A 12,415-nucleotide genomic window follows, 5' to 3' on the forward strand; every position below is an offset into this window, starting at 1 on the left:
TAGTCAATCAGGCAAGCTTTGAGGTCCTGAAGAGTTTCAGTCCTCAGAGATGGTGTTGCAGACCCTTGTGAGCAAACCCTAGGTATGCTCAGAGCCCTCATTAGCTGGTACCAACGTGTGACGATTTCAGACAACATTTCCCAAAGAAGTACCTCTTGAGTCTCTGTCCTTGTCAGTTCCCTACACTTCCTTACACTAGTTATGTGTTCAGTGTGTTTCAGGATAATCCCCACATGTGATTTTTGCTATTTCCTACTAGTCCTATCTGATTCTCATCTTCTTCTTTTATGGTAGGGGTTGGGAAGCAACCTGTGTGGTGTAGGAAGGTGTGTGGTAGTTGTCTGCCTTCAGAGGACCGAATGCTGCCTAGAAATTGTACTGTAGTTTGAGGTCAATTGTCCATCCTCTGAGTGTCAGGAATTCCATCACTTTACTTTGATGCTAGTCTGTTCTTCAAGCTTTCCTCAGAAATAAGGACGTCATCCATCTAGGGAATACTGGTTTGTGTGTATGTTTTCATTTTAGGAAAGGCCTTGCTGCTCCTGAAAATAATACTGTAGAGCACCCTTTCCTGTTCTTATTGGCCATCAGTCAATCTTTTGTGAAGTATTTGTTTATAAATAGACTTTTAATGGTTGATGAGCAGGAATTCTTTATTGACAAGTCTTTGTCAGTGTGTGTATTGCAAATCTGTACTTCCCAGCCTGTGGTTCACTTTTTCATTTTCATATGGTCATAAGATAAGGAGAAATGTCACATTTTTATGAAGTCCCACTGAATTCTTTTAAATGGTTAGTGCACCCTATGTCCTACCCCAAGATTGACAGGTTCTATGGTTTCTTTCAGAAACTGTCCAATGGGAAGCTACAATCCATCTCAAATTTATAAATTGCATTTTTAATTCTAAGGGTATTTATAGACTGTTTTGGATTTTCTATGTACACAATCGTATTATCTGTGAATAGTCACAATTATCCCCTCAATTCTTATACTTTTTGTTTCTCTTGCCTTCTAACACTGTTAGACTCTCCGATGCCACGTTGAATAGAGCAGCATTGTTGAAGATTTTAATATACCTTTCTCAATATCTGACAGAAAAAGCAGACAAAACATTGGTAACAAATGTGACCTAATTGACATATAGGGAACATTCCATAATAAGTGCAGAATACATTATTTTCAAGTGGTCATAGACTCTTTACCCAAATAGATGATAGGTGGGGCCACGAATGAAGTCTACAAATGTTAAACCCTGAAATTAACTAGATTCTATTCTTAGACCACAGGGGAATTGAGCCACAGTCATAGCGAAAAGAAAACCAGGAAGTCCTTCAATGTTTAAAAATTAAATGGAACTTTGCTACATATCCTAAAGGTGAGAGAGGGAATCTCAATGGAAATTCTGAACCTTTTCTACGTGAGGGCTCACACACAATGGCACTTTCTTTGTGAAGAGCATAATAATAACCTAGCCAGGAGTTGAGCCTTAAATCAGAGTTCTGCCTGCCCCAGCCACACCTGGCAGCCTTGGCCTGTGGTCCGCCTCAGCTGTGCTTTCTGGTGGCCCTGAGCTAAGGGGGTCAACATGGCCATATGGAAATGGGAAGCTCCCCACTCATAGTGATGGCGGTTCCCCCTCCCCAGCTAACGTTTCTGGTGGCTCTGAGCTAAGGGGGTCAACATGGCCGTATGGAAATTAGAAGCTCCCCACTCTTATTGATGACGTTGCTATCGTATCGTCCTCACCAGTCCAACAACATGATTTCTGAGTGAACTATGACACAAGCGTGACTTCTTGGCCTTCCTTCAGGTTTGAAAATCATCTGGTGAGTCATCTATTAGAAATATGGATTCAACATGTGTTCTTTCTTCTGGAAAAGAAATAGAACCAATAGCAATTAGGGCTTCCTGAGCACCTGTACTTGAGAGACATCATACTGGCTCTTTGTAGCATTCTGCCTCTTAAACTTCTCAACTAGGGTGTAGATATTTGTAGGCACATTTTCAGGTGGTTAGACAGGGACTCGGATGATATGAGTCACAGCGGATTTTAGTGTCAGAAACCTAAGTGGGATCCCCAAATTGACTCCAAATCCCTTGTTGTTCCATACAGGGTACTATTTCCCTCTTATCTCTGGTCTTCTCGATCTGGAAACCTATCAAGTATCAGGATTTTCGTGTCATGTGGACAACTGGAACGAATTCAGCGGGCCTTTCACCTCTGCCCATGGTGATTATTAAGATCATTATCTCAGTGGAGGACCTCTGGGTAAGATACTCAAAGATCCTTAGGAACAGAGACAGTATAATATTTTTCTGGTATTAAAGTTACTGAAACCAACTATCATTTTTAGTCCATTCAGGCTCTGGTATGTTCAGAGGGTGCTGTAAAACAGGTCTGAAATAGTATTTAAAAACACTCAGCTCAGCCTCTTCTACAAAGTGAGCCAATGCTTATAAACATGGCTAAAATATTCCCTTACCTACGATGACTTCCCAGCCATCGTAGTGTTTATATGGTATGACTGTGACTTACATTAGTCAACATTTGCAGAGAAAGAACTTAGTGCATCCAGTGGGCACTTCATGTTGAAATTAGTTTGTGACAACGAGCTACTGTGTTTTATTCTGCAGTCCAAGGGAATGGTGCCAGACATCTCTAAGGTGTCTAGCAGTTCTACAATTCTGATTTTAAGTGGTCTGTGTGCTTCAGAGATTTGGGCAGGAGAAGGGCAGGAGCCCAGAGATTGTGAACACTTCTGTTACCTGTGCTGACCATGGAGCAGGTAGCCTTCTGTGGGCATCATTTTGATTTCTTGGTACTCTTGTGAAAGGTGCTTTTGTCTCAAATTCCTCCATTTTAGAAGTAATTATAATGATGAAAGTGATTTTATCTTATATCATCTGTGGGCGCTGATCCTGGGCTCCCAGGGAAGTTATCCCTTTACATTTTACCCGGCTCAAAATGACTAGGCAAAACCTCAAAGCATGGGCCTTGTTTCTGCCCCAAGCATGTTGTACATCTGCTTTGAGAAGAAAACAATAACCAAAAATGCCAACATAAAGATAAGAAAAAATAAAGAACCTCTTTGGCTCCTATAAGATTAAAGTCATACTGACATGTACATAGTGAAAACATAAGAAAGAGTCTGTCACTTTCTGGAATCTAAGAAGAACCTCATTGTGGTGTGTAACTCTGTATGTAAAACAAAACAGAAAAAAATACATAAGCCTGCCCCAAAAGTTCCTTCCCCGGAGCACTCCCTTCTTGGTGAAGATTGTGTCTCCCAGGCAGCTGTCCTGACTTGGGTTTGAATAAAGGTCTCTTCCTTTCTCTCTAAAATGTTTTTAAAAGTTCATTCATGCAATGTCGACAATAACAGTGTTTTCTATGTAAGTGAGAAATAAATGTCCCACTCTAGTTGCATTGGGAATAGATGAATTGAGGGTTTCTTTAGAAGAGTAAGTCTGCTTTCCAGAAAAGGCAAGGACATTGGTCTATTGAGAATGAAGATAATTACTGCTAAACAACAAGTATGTGTTGCCCCTTCGCCCAGAAACCGAAGCAGATGTGCAGGCTTTAGGTTAGAGGTGCCTTCTTCTCCCCAGCTGACAGCACTTCTCTGCTCTGGCTCCAAGAAACCCGAGGTTTTGAACGTCACCATCTGAGTCAGCGAGGAAGCTTGTCACAGGACGCCAGTGTTCAGAGAAAGCACAGGTATGTTTGGCAAAATGTCCTATCTATGTCAGGGCTGGAGGTAAAACCTCTCATTATCCCAAAACCTCCTGGGCTTTTCTCTTTTCTCTAGTTGAGCCACAAAGTAAAATTGAAGTAGCTGTCAGCATTCTGGGTTTGGTGCAAGAATTACTTAGTTTCCCTGCAGGTAGAACTTTGCAGGGGATCACAATTTCTCTGTCCATTTATTGCTGACAAATGTATTTTGACCATCTGTTTCCTAGGAACCCTCTTTTATTAGAAAGGGAAGGTGAGATTCACTCTGTGCCTGTTTGTAACATCTAATTTGTTCCTTCATCTAACAGTGTTTATTCAATTGGGCCTACGATATGGTTGAGTGGCCAGCATCTAGAGTTAGGTGGCTTTATTCATCTGATACAGACTTGGGTGATGTCATTTGACAAAGGTGATGTTTCATCATTGATTAGTTTATTCATCAGAAGAGTTAAAATTAGGGTGGAGGGAAAATTCAAAATTATCCAAAGCGGCCTGTTCCTGTTTAAAAGTTGAGCTTGACTTTCTAGTTTTACTAAATGTATTATCTCGATATTTTGAGGTGCCATATTCTCTCTGTAGTTTCTTTGGTGGTGGAGTCAGAAGGAGAGTCTGGGAATTCTTTTGGATAGTGGCATGCGGTGGCTTCAAGGGGCTTGGCGTCAGGAGCCTTGGGGTGAAGTCTGCAACTGCTTGCCTAAACCTGGGTGCATCTCCCAGAGGTTTTGTTTCCTCTTATGAAATTGCCCGCAGATAATGTTCTGCTTAAAGGGGAACTCTCCCATCCTGTTGGTGGGAATGCAAAGTGGTGCAACCAGTCTGGGAACCAGTGTGGGGGTTCCTCAAAAAGTTAAACATTGAACAACCCCATGATCCAGCAATTGCTCTCCTAGGTATTTACCCAAAGGATACAAAAATGCGGATTCGAAGGGGGAACATGCACCATGATGTTTATAGCAGCATTGTCCAGTGTAGACAAACTATGGAGAGAATCCCAAAGTCCATGCACTGATGAATGGATAAAGCAGATGTGGGATACATATATATAACGGAATATGACCCAGCTTCAAAAAGAATGAAATCTTACCATTTGCAAGGATGTGGATGGACCTAGAGTGTATTAAGCTAAGCAAAATCAGTGAGGAAAGACAAATATCCTATGCTCTCACGCTTGTGGAATTTCAGAAAGAAAACAGAGGAACAGAGTTGAGGGGTGGTGAGAGTGGCAAACAAGGAAATAGACTCAACCTTGGAGAACAAACTGAGTGTTGCTGCAGGACAGGGGCGTGGGGGGAAGAGTTAAATCGGTGAGGGGTATTAAGGAGGGCACTTGTGATGAGCACCGGGTACTCCTTGCAGGTGAGGAATCACTAAATCCTACCCCTGAAGCGAATATTCCATGGCATGTGAACTAACTGGAATTTAATAAAAGAAGAAAGGAAAAAGTGTTCTGCTTCATGAAGAGTGAGGTAAAATTGTAGTGATTTGAGCTGTAGTCTTCTATAGATGATATTTGTAAAACACCCTGTTGTAGGATACACTAGTTGCTTATCACATAAGGAGTCCTCAGAAAGCTGCAATGAAAGATTCAGGTCTCAGAGCATGTTCATGTTCCACTGATATGTTACAGTTTGCACAGGTAGGAAAGAAGGTGGAGAGAAAGGCAACAGAAGGGGAAAGTAGGTGTGAACCTTTCATTAGTTAGCGTTATAGCTTTCTCATGAAAGCCTTGCGCCAGTGTGATTTTGGAAGCAGAGAGGTAATCCGGGAGCTTTGCAGGAGATGGGGGAGTTGCAGGTCTGGGTAAAGCTGACAGGGGTCCCAGAGGAGAGATGAATGCATTCCGCAGCAGGGTGTGTTCAGGGTGGGCTCCAGGGGTGGCTGTGGGTCTCCTGGGTGAGAGTTGTGACAGGTGAGGGCTGTGTGCAAGTTCCTGGCTGAGGACAAGTGAGGCACAGGCGGAGAGCTGGCAGAGAACCTTCTTCTGGGCCACCAGCCTCACCCAACACACACAGCCTCATCTTCTGTCCCTGTCACTCCAATTCAGACTTCTCCGAAGGTGAGTGAGAACACATCAAGAGCATTCTGAACAAAAGGGAAAGCATGTGCAATGGCTCTGGGGCAGGAGAATTCCAGGTATGTCCAGGAGCAGCAAGAAGGCCCTGTGGCCACAGGAGACAGCTTAGGACATGAGCTCAGAGAGGTGACAGAGGGTGACAGAAAGCCATTCCAGGGCTATAACCCCATGAGACCCTGTTTCACTGGGCCATCGTGGCTACAGTGTTGAGAACAGATGACAGAGGGTTGAAGATGGCAAGGCAGGTCAATGACGAAGCTTTTCCAGTTACTCAGCCACTGTGGACCAGACAAGTGTCCTTGGATGGAGTGGTTAGACCTATTCTGGGTCCATTTTGAAGATGGAGCTCACAGGATTTGCTGATGGGTTAGCTATTAGAAGCAGGTGAACGGAGGAATTGGGGTAACTCCCAGCTGTTGTGGGTTGTCCTGATTGAGGGGAAGGAGAGGGTTTCTGGGGGTAGGAGGTAGTCCGTGTTCTGCATGCTGAGGAAGGTGCCTTTCCCAGTGGATCTGCTGAGGTTTGTGTCTGGAAGAACCTTTCACATCTCCTCCCTCAGCATTGCTTAAGTACAATTATCCCCCACTTTTTGAACGTTCACAGTAAGACACTGGGCATTCTTGAAAGAACTACGTTTATTACCCAGCTTCGGTAAGAGGAAGATACCTGAAGAGGATTTTCCTCTTATGAAAAAAGGTGAACAGTGAGAATCGCGTTCAGCATCTGTTTTGGGGAAAAGCACAACAGAGGTGGCATGCACCCTAACCAGCTCCTTCTGCTGGGAACCGCTCTCCGCATCCAGCCACCAGCACTATGAATGGTGTCTGTGAGCTTCTGCTGTGCTTTATCTTCATTTATGCTGGGCCTCCGTTAGAAACTTGTGTCCTGAGGCCTAAGAAAAATCAAAGAGAAGGAATTTTGGAGTCTGAGCACACTAAATGTTCCGTGTAAATTAATGGCCATTCCTTCTTGACACCATTTCTGCTGTGCAAGGTTTCTCAGAAGTCCTGTACTTTTGAAGAGCAGGGAAACCTATACCCCATGCTGTGGGGTTAGTTTTAGTCTCCATGCTGGACAGAACATTTCATGACTGTCGGATTTTCTCACTCAAACATTGAGACTTGGACCACCTTCACCCGTTTCTACCACCCCATCCCCGAATCTGGCACCTACCAATCTGCTCTCAGTATCTATGCGTTCAGTATTTGTTTATTCCACGTGGAATGTACATGAGAGCATCTGGTATTGGTCTTCCTGTGTCTGAGTTACTTGGCATAAGGCCCCCAAGGTCTGTGTTTCCATGTCTGGTTCTTGTGAATAATGCTGCAGTGAATGTGGGAGTGCATCTGTCTTTTTGAGGCAGTATTTTTGTGTTCTCTGAATCAATACTCATTAGAGCCATTATTGGGTCATGGGGTAGTTGTATTTATTTTTTCAGGAACCTCCATACCGTTTGTCACAGTGGCTGCACCAATTTCCATTCCCACCAACAGTGCACAGTGTCTCCTCGTCTGCACACCCATGACCCCACTTTTTGTCTGTCTCTGGGACAATTGCTGTTCCAACAGTTGTGAGGGGATAGCCGATTGTGGGTTTGACTGATGTTTCCCTGACGATGATTAGTGATGTCGAACAACTTTTTCTGTCTGTTGGCACCTGTGTGCCATCTTTGGAAAGTATGTATTCACATATACCCCCCATTTTTATACCTTTTTTTGTTTGTTTGTTTTGATTTGTATGAGTGTTGTGTGTATTTTGGATATTAGCCTCTTCTCACACATATGATTCACAGATATTTTTTTCTTATTGGGTCAGTGGCCTTTTAAGTTTTTGCTGGTTTCTTTTGCCGTGTGGAAGATTTCAGTTTGATGTTGTTCCACTGGTTTATTTTTGCTTTTGTTGTCTTTGCATTTGGTGTCCGATCTGAAGACTCTTTGCCAAAACCAATGTCGAGAGACTTAGTACCTGTGTCTTCTTGGAGGTTTATGGATTCAGATCTTATGTTCAAATCATTCATCCATTAAAAATTTTGTGTGTGGTGTAAGAAAGTGACCCAGCTATATTCTTCTGCATTTAGTGTCCAGTTTGCCTGTTACCGCTCACTGAAGAAACAGTCCTTCCCTCATGGCATATCTTCTGCTGCTGTGTCATAAGTTAGGATCATCTACGTGTGGGTAAGTTTCTGAGCTTTCTGTTCTGTTCCACTGACCTGGTGTCTGTGTTTCTGCCAGTACCATCCTGTTTTGACGACAACAGCTTTGTAATCTAGCTTGAAATCCAGGAGTGTGTTGACTGCACCTTTCTTTCTCCAGGTTCCTTTGGGTATTTGGGGTCTTTAGTGACTCCATCCAAGTTTGAGGACCGTTTTCTATTTCCTCGAATAATGCCACTGGAATTCAGATAGGGATTTCATCACATCTGTCGATTGCTTTGGGTACGATGGACATGTTCACATAATTAACTCTTCCAGTTAAGGAGCATGGCGTATGCTTCCATTTGTTTGTGTTGCCTTCCAAATCTTTGACCCATACATTCCGCCCCCCTCGACACACATGTTTTTCATTTCTTTTCTGCCATGTGTTGAGTGTACTATGTCTTTCTCATTTTTGGTTACTTTTATTCCTAGATTTTTTTGATGCAATTGTAAATGGCATTGCTTTTTTAATTTCTCTTTACGATATGTGTCATCAGTATACAGAAATGCAAGAAGTTGGGTCATCTGGGTGGCCCCATAGGTGAAGCATCTGCCTTCAGCTCAGGTCATGATCCCAGAGTTCTGGGATTGAGCCCCGTGCTGGGCCCCCGCTTAGCAAGGGTCTGATTCTCCCTCTTTCTGACACTCCCCCTGCTCGTGGTTTTTCTCTTCCTGTCAAATAAATAAATAAAATCTGAAAAAAAATAAAGACAACAGGTCTCTGTATATTGACATTATATCCTGCAGCTTTCTTGAATTTTTTTATTCTAACAGTTTTTTTTTTTTTTTTGTGGAATCTTTCGGGATTTCATGTCATTTGCAAATAGTGACAGTTTTCCTGTATGGATTTCATATCTTTCTCTCTTTTTTAAATGATGTTAGGCACCCTACAGTACTTCATTTGTTTTTGATGTAGTGTTCCATGATTCATTGTTTGCATATAACACCTAGTGCTCATTATGACACGTGCCCTCCTTAATACCCATCACCAGGTTAACTCATTACCCTACCTCTCCCTTTCTGCAACCTTCAGTTTGTTTCCCAGTGTCAATAGTCTCTCATGGTTCATCTCCCCCTCTCATTCCCCCCCTTCACTTTTCCCTTCCTTCTCCTAATGTCCTCCATGCTATTCCTTCCATTCCACATAGGAGTGAAACCATATGATAATTGTCTTTCTCTGCTTGACTTAATTTCACTTAGCATAATCCCCTCCTGGTCCATCCACGTTGGTGCAAATGGTGGGTATTCATCCTTTCTGATGACTGAGTAATATTCCATTGTACAGATGACCACATCATCTTTGTCCATTCATCTGCTGAAGGACATCATGGCTCCTTCCACAGTTTGGCTGTTATGGACATTGCTGCTATGAACATTGGGATACTGGTGCCCCTTCTTTTCATTACTCTGTGTCTATGGGGTAAATACCCAGTAGTACAATTGGTGGGTCGTAGGATATCTCTGTGTTTAACGTCTTGAGGAACCTCCATATTGTTTTCAAAAGTGGCTGTACCAGCTTGAATTCTCACGAGTAGTGTAAGAGGGTTCCCCTTTCTCCACATCCTCTCTGACTTTTTTTTATTTCCTGTCTTGTTAATTTTTTTCAAGATTTTATTTATTTATTCCACAGAGATAGAGACAGCCAGCGAGAGAGGGAACACAAGCAGGGGGAGTGGGAAAGGAAGAAGCAGGCTCATAACGGAGGGCCTGATGTGGGGCTCGATCCCATAATGCCAGGATCACGCCCCTAGCCGAAGGCAGACACTTAACTGCTGTGCCACCCAGGTGCCCCCTGCCTTGTTAATTTTAACCGTTCTATCTGGTGTAAGGTGGTATCTCATTGTCGTTTTGATTTGTATTTGCCTGATGGCAAGTGATGTGGAGCATTTTTTCATGTGTCTGTTGGCCATTTGTGTTTCCCCTCTGGAGAAGTATCTCTTTGTGTCTTCTGCCCATTTTTTGGGTGTCGAGTTAGAGGAGTTCTTTATAGATCTTGAATACCAGCCCTTTATCTGTAATATCATTTGCAGATATCTTCTTCGATTCCATAGATTGCCTTTTTGTTTTGTTGATCGTTTGCTTTGCCGAGCAGAAGCTTTTTATCCTGATGAAGTGCCAATAGTTCATTTTTGCTTTTATTTCCTTTGCCTTTAGAGACGTGGCTTGCAAGAAGTTGTTGTGTCCAAGGTTGAAGAGTTCTTTTGATTTTGATATGAGACAGGAATCCATTATCTTCCTTTCCTGATTGTATTGGAGTCCTCTGTCTTTCTTGGTGAGTCTAGCTAAGTTTGTCAGTTTTGTTTATCTTTCCAAAAAAGGCAGCTCTCATTTTCGTTTTGTTTTTTTTTTTTTGTCTTTTTAGTGTCCTTTGGATTTATTTATGCATTCCTTTTTGTTATTTCCTTATTTCTACTAATTTGGGGCTTTGTTTGTTGTTTTTTTTTCTACTTCTTTACCACATAAATCAGGTTGTTTATTGGAGAGCATTCTCATGGATTGATGAAGACTTGAATTTCTACGAATGTCCCCCATAAAGCTACTTTTGCTGCATCCCATAAGTTTTTGTAGGTTGTCTTTTGCATCAGTGTCAAGGTACTTCTAAAAATTTTTTGTTTTCTTCTTTGACTGTTGGTTGTTCAGTAGCATGTTGTTAAGTCTCCACATATTTTTTTAAGATTATTTGAGTATCTGACAGAGAGTGAGACTGCGAGAGAGGGAACACAAGCAGGGGGGTGTGAGAGGGAGAAGCGGGCTTCCCACTGAGCAAGGAGCCTGATTCAGGGCTAGATCCCAAGATCCTGGGATCACGACCTGAGCTGAAAGCAGATCCTTAACGACTGAGCCACCCAGGCCCCCCAATCTCCACCTATTTTTGACTGTCCCATTTTTTTCTTGAGACTGATTTCTAGTTTCATATCATTGTGGTTGGACAAGATTTGAAGCAGAAGGTGAAGAGAGCATTCAGATGAAAGGTTTGTTTCCTGGAGGGTTTTTTGAGGCATACCATGAGTTCAGTGGGGATGGAGGAAGGTTTTGTGAGACGGGGGTTGGGGTTAACCCTCGTTAGAATTACTGACTACTACCATGCAGGCTGTGTGCTACTGTTCACACCATAGTCCTGATGGACTTGTACTTCATTAGAAATATTTTCTAGGAGGTGTAGGCATAGCCTTCTCTAAAAGAAAGGTACCATGTGGGTTTATGGCATGACCCCAGGTCAGCAACCAGGATGTATGGTATTGTGGGGGATCAGAACCAGGCTTTCTGTGGGAAGTGACAGAAATGGGGTATGGTGAGCTCCATGACCATAGGTGAGGTCCCGAGTGACCCACTGGGTGTTGGGTTCTGTGGATCTGTCTCATCAGGTGCTGTGGAATTCAGGGACACCCTCCTGTCTGTGGATTTGTGTGGAAACAGGTAGACATCAGTGTCTGGCCTGGCATGAGGGTCGCACTGGACCGCCACCAGAGGTGCAGCGTGCGGGGGAGCCACTGCTTGGTTTCCATGAAAGCTGACCAGGGTCTGTGACCGTGATTCCTAGCAGCTGCAAGGGGAGAGGAGGCCGGGGTGGTGCACACTTCCTAGACTTGTGGTCAGGACTAGTCTGGAGCCCACTGAAGTCAGCCACACCTGACACAGAAGGCACCCAGTTAGTGTAGCTGTGGGCACTGCTCCCATGTTACTTTCAGGCTGGCTCCGTGCTGCCACCTCCTGCTTTTCATCATCATCTTCAAGGTCATGTGCCTCTGTTCTTGCCCCATGGCCTCTGGAGTATTGTCCGTCCTCCATCTGGCCCTCGTCCCTGGTGCCCTGTGCAGTCCGATGACAGGGTAGCCTTCTCGAGACAAACATCTGGCCCTGATGGAACACTTCCATGGATCTCGTGTGATGCGAGGTTGATACCCTGCCCTGGAAGGGGGCTGCAGGTCCCCAATCAGGAGAGCCATGTCTCCCTTTTCAGCATGGCCTCCCCTCCCCTCAGTCTTCTTCAGGGAAACTCTCCCCACTTCCTGAGATGACAGCTCAGAACTTAAAAATGAATGTTATTTTACATATCTCTATGCCTTAGTTCATCCATGGCATGTCTTTCAACCCCGTTAGTGGTTTTTTTTTTAGCAGTTCTGAAGGGCAGTCTGCTCAAGGAGGGGATGACCTGGGTGGGGCAGCTTTCCCTCTCATCTCCCTCAGCATGTCTCTGAGCCCTGGGGCCAGCTGTCCCACTGAGGATTGAGGGACCCGAGACAGCCCATCCTGAGCCCAAGCTGTGTCAGCTGTGTAGACTGATGCGTGTCGGAGCGGTGGGCAGCTGGCATGGGCCAGGAGCAGGCAGTGTCTCCTTCTCATTCCATCCCTCCCTTCCTCCCAGAGGTAGCTCAGAGCAGCCTTCATCCGCTGCATCTCCAGATCCCTTGAC

This window comes from Ursus americanus, chromosome 12, assembly GCF_024610735.1.
Source record: "Ursus americanus isolate L20-20 chromosome 12, mUrsAme1.1.p, whole genome shotgun sequence".
Classification (NCBI taxonomy): domain Eukaryota; kingdom Metazoa; phylum Chordata; class Mammalia; order Carnivora; family Ursidae; genus Ursus; species Ursus americanus.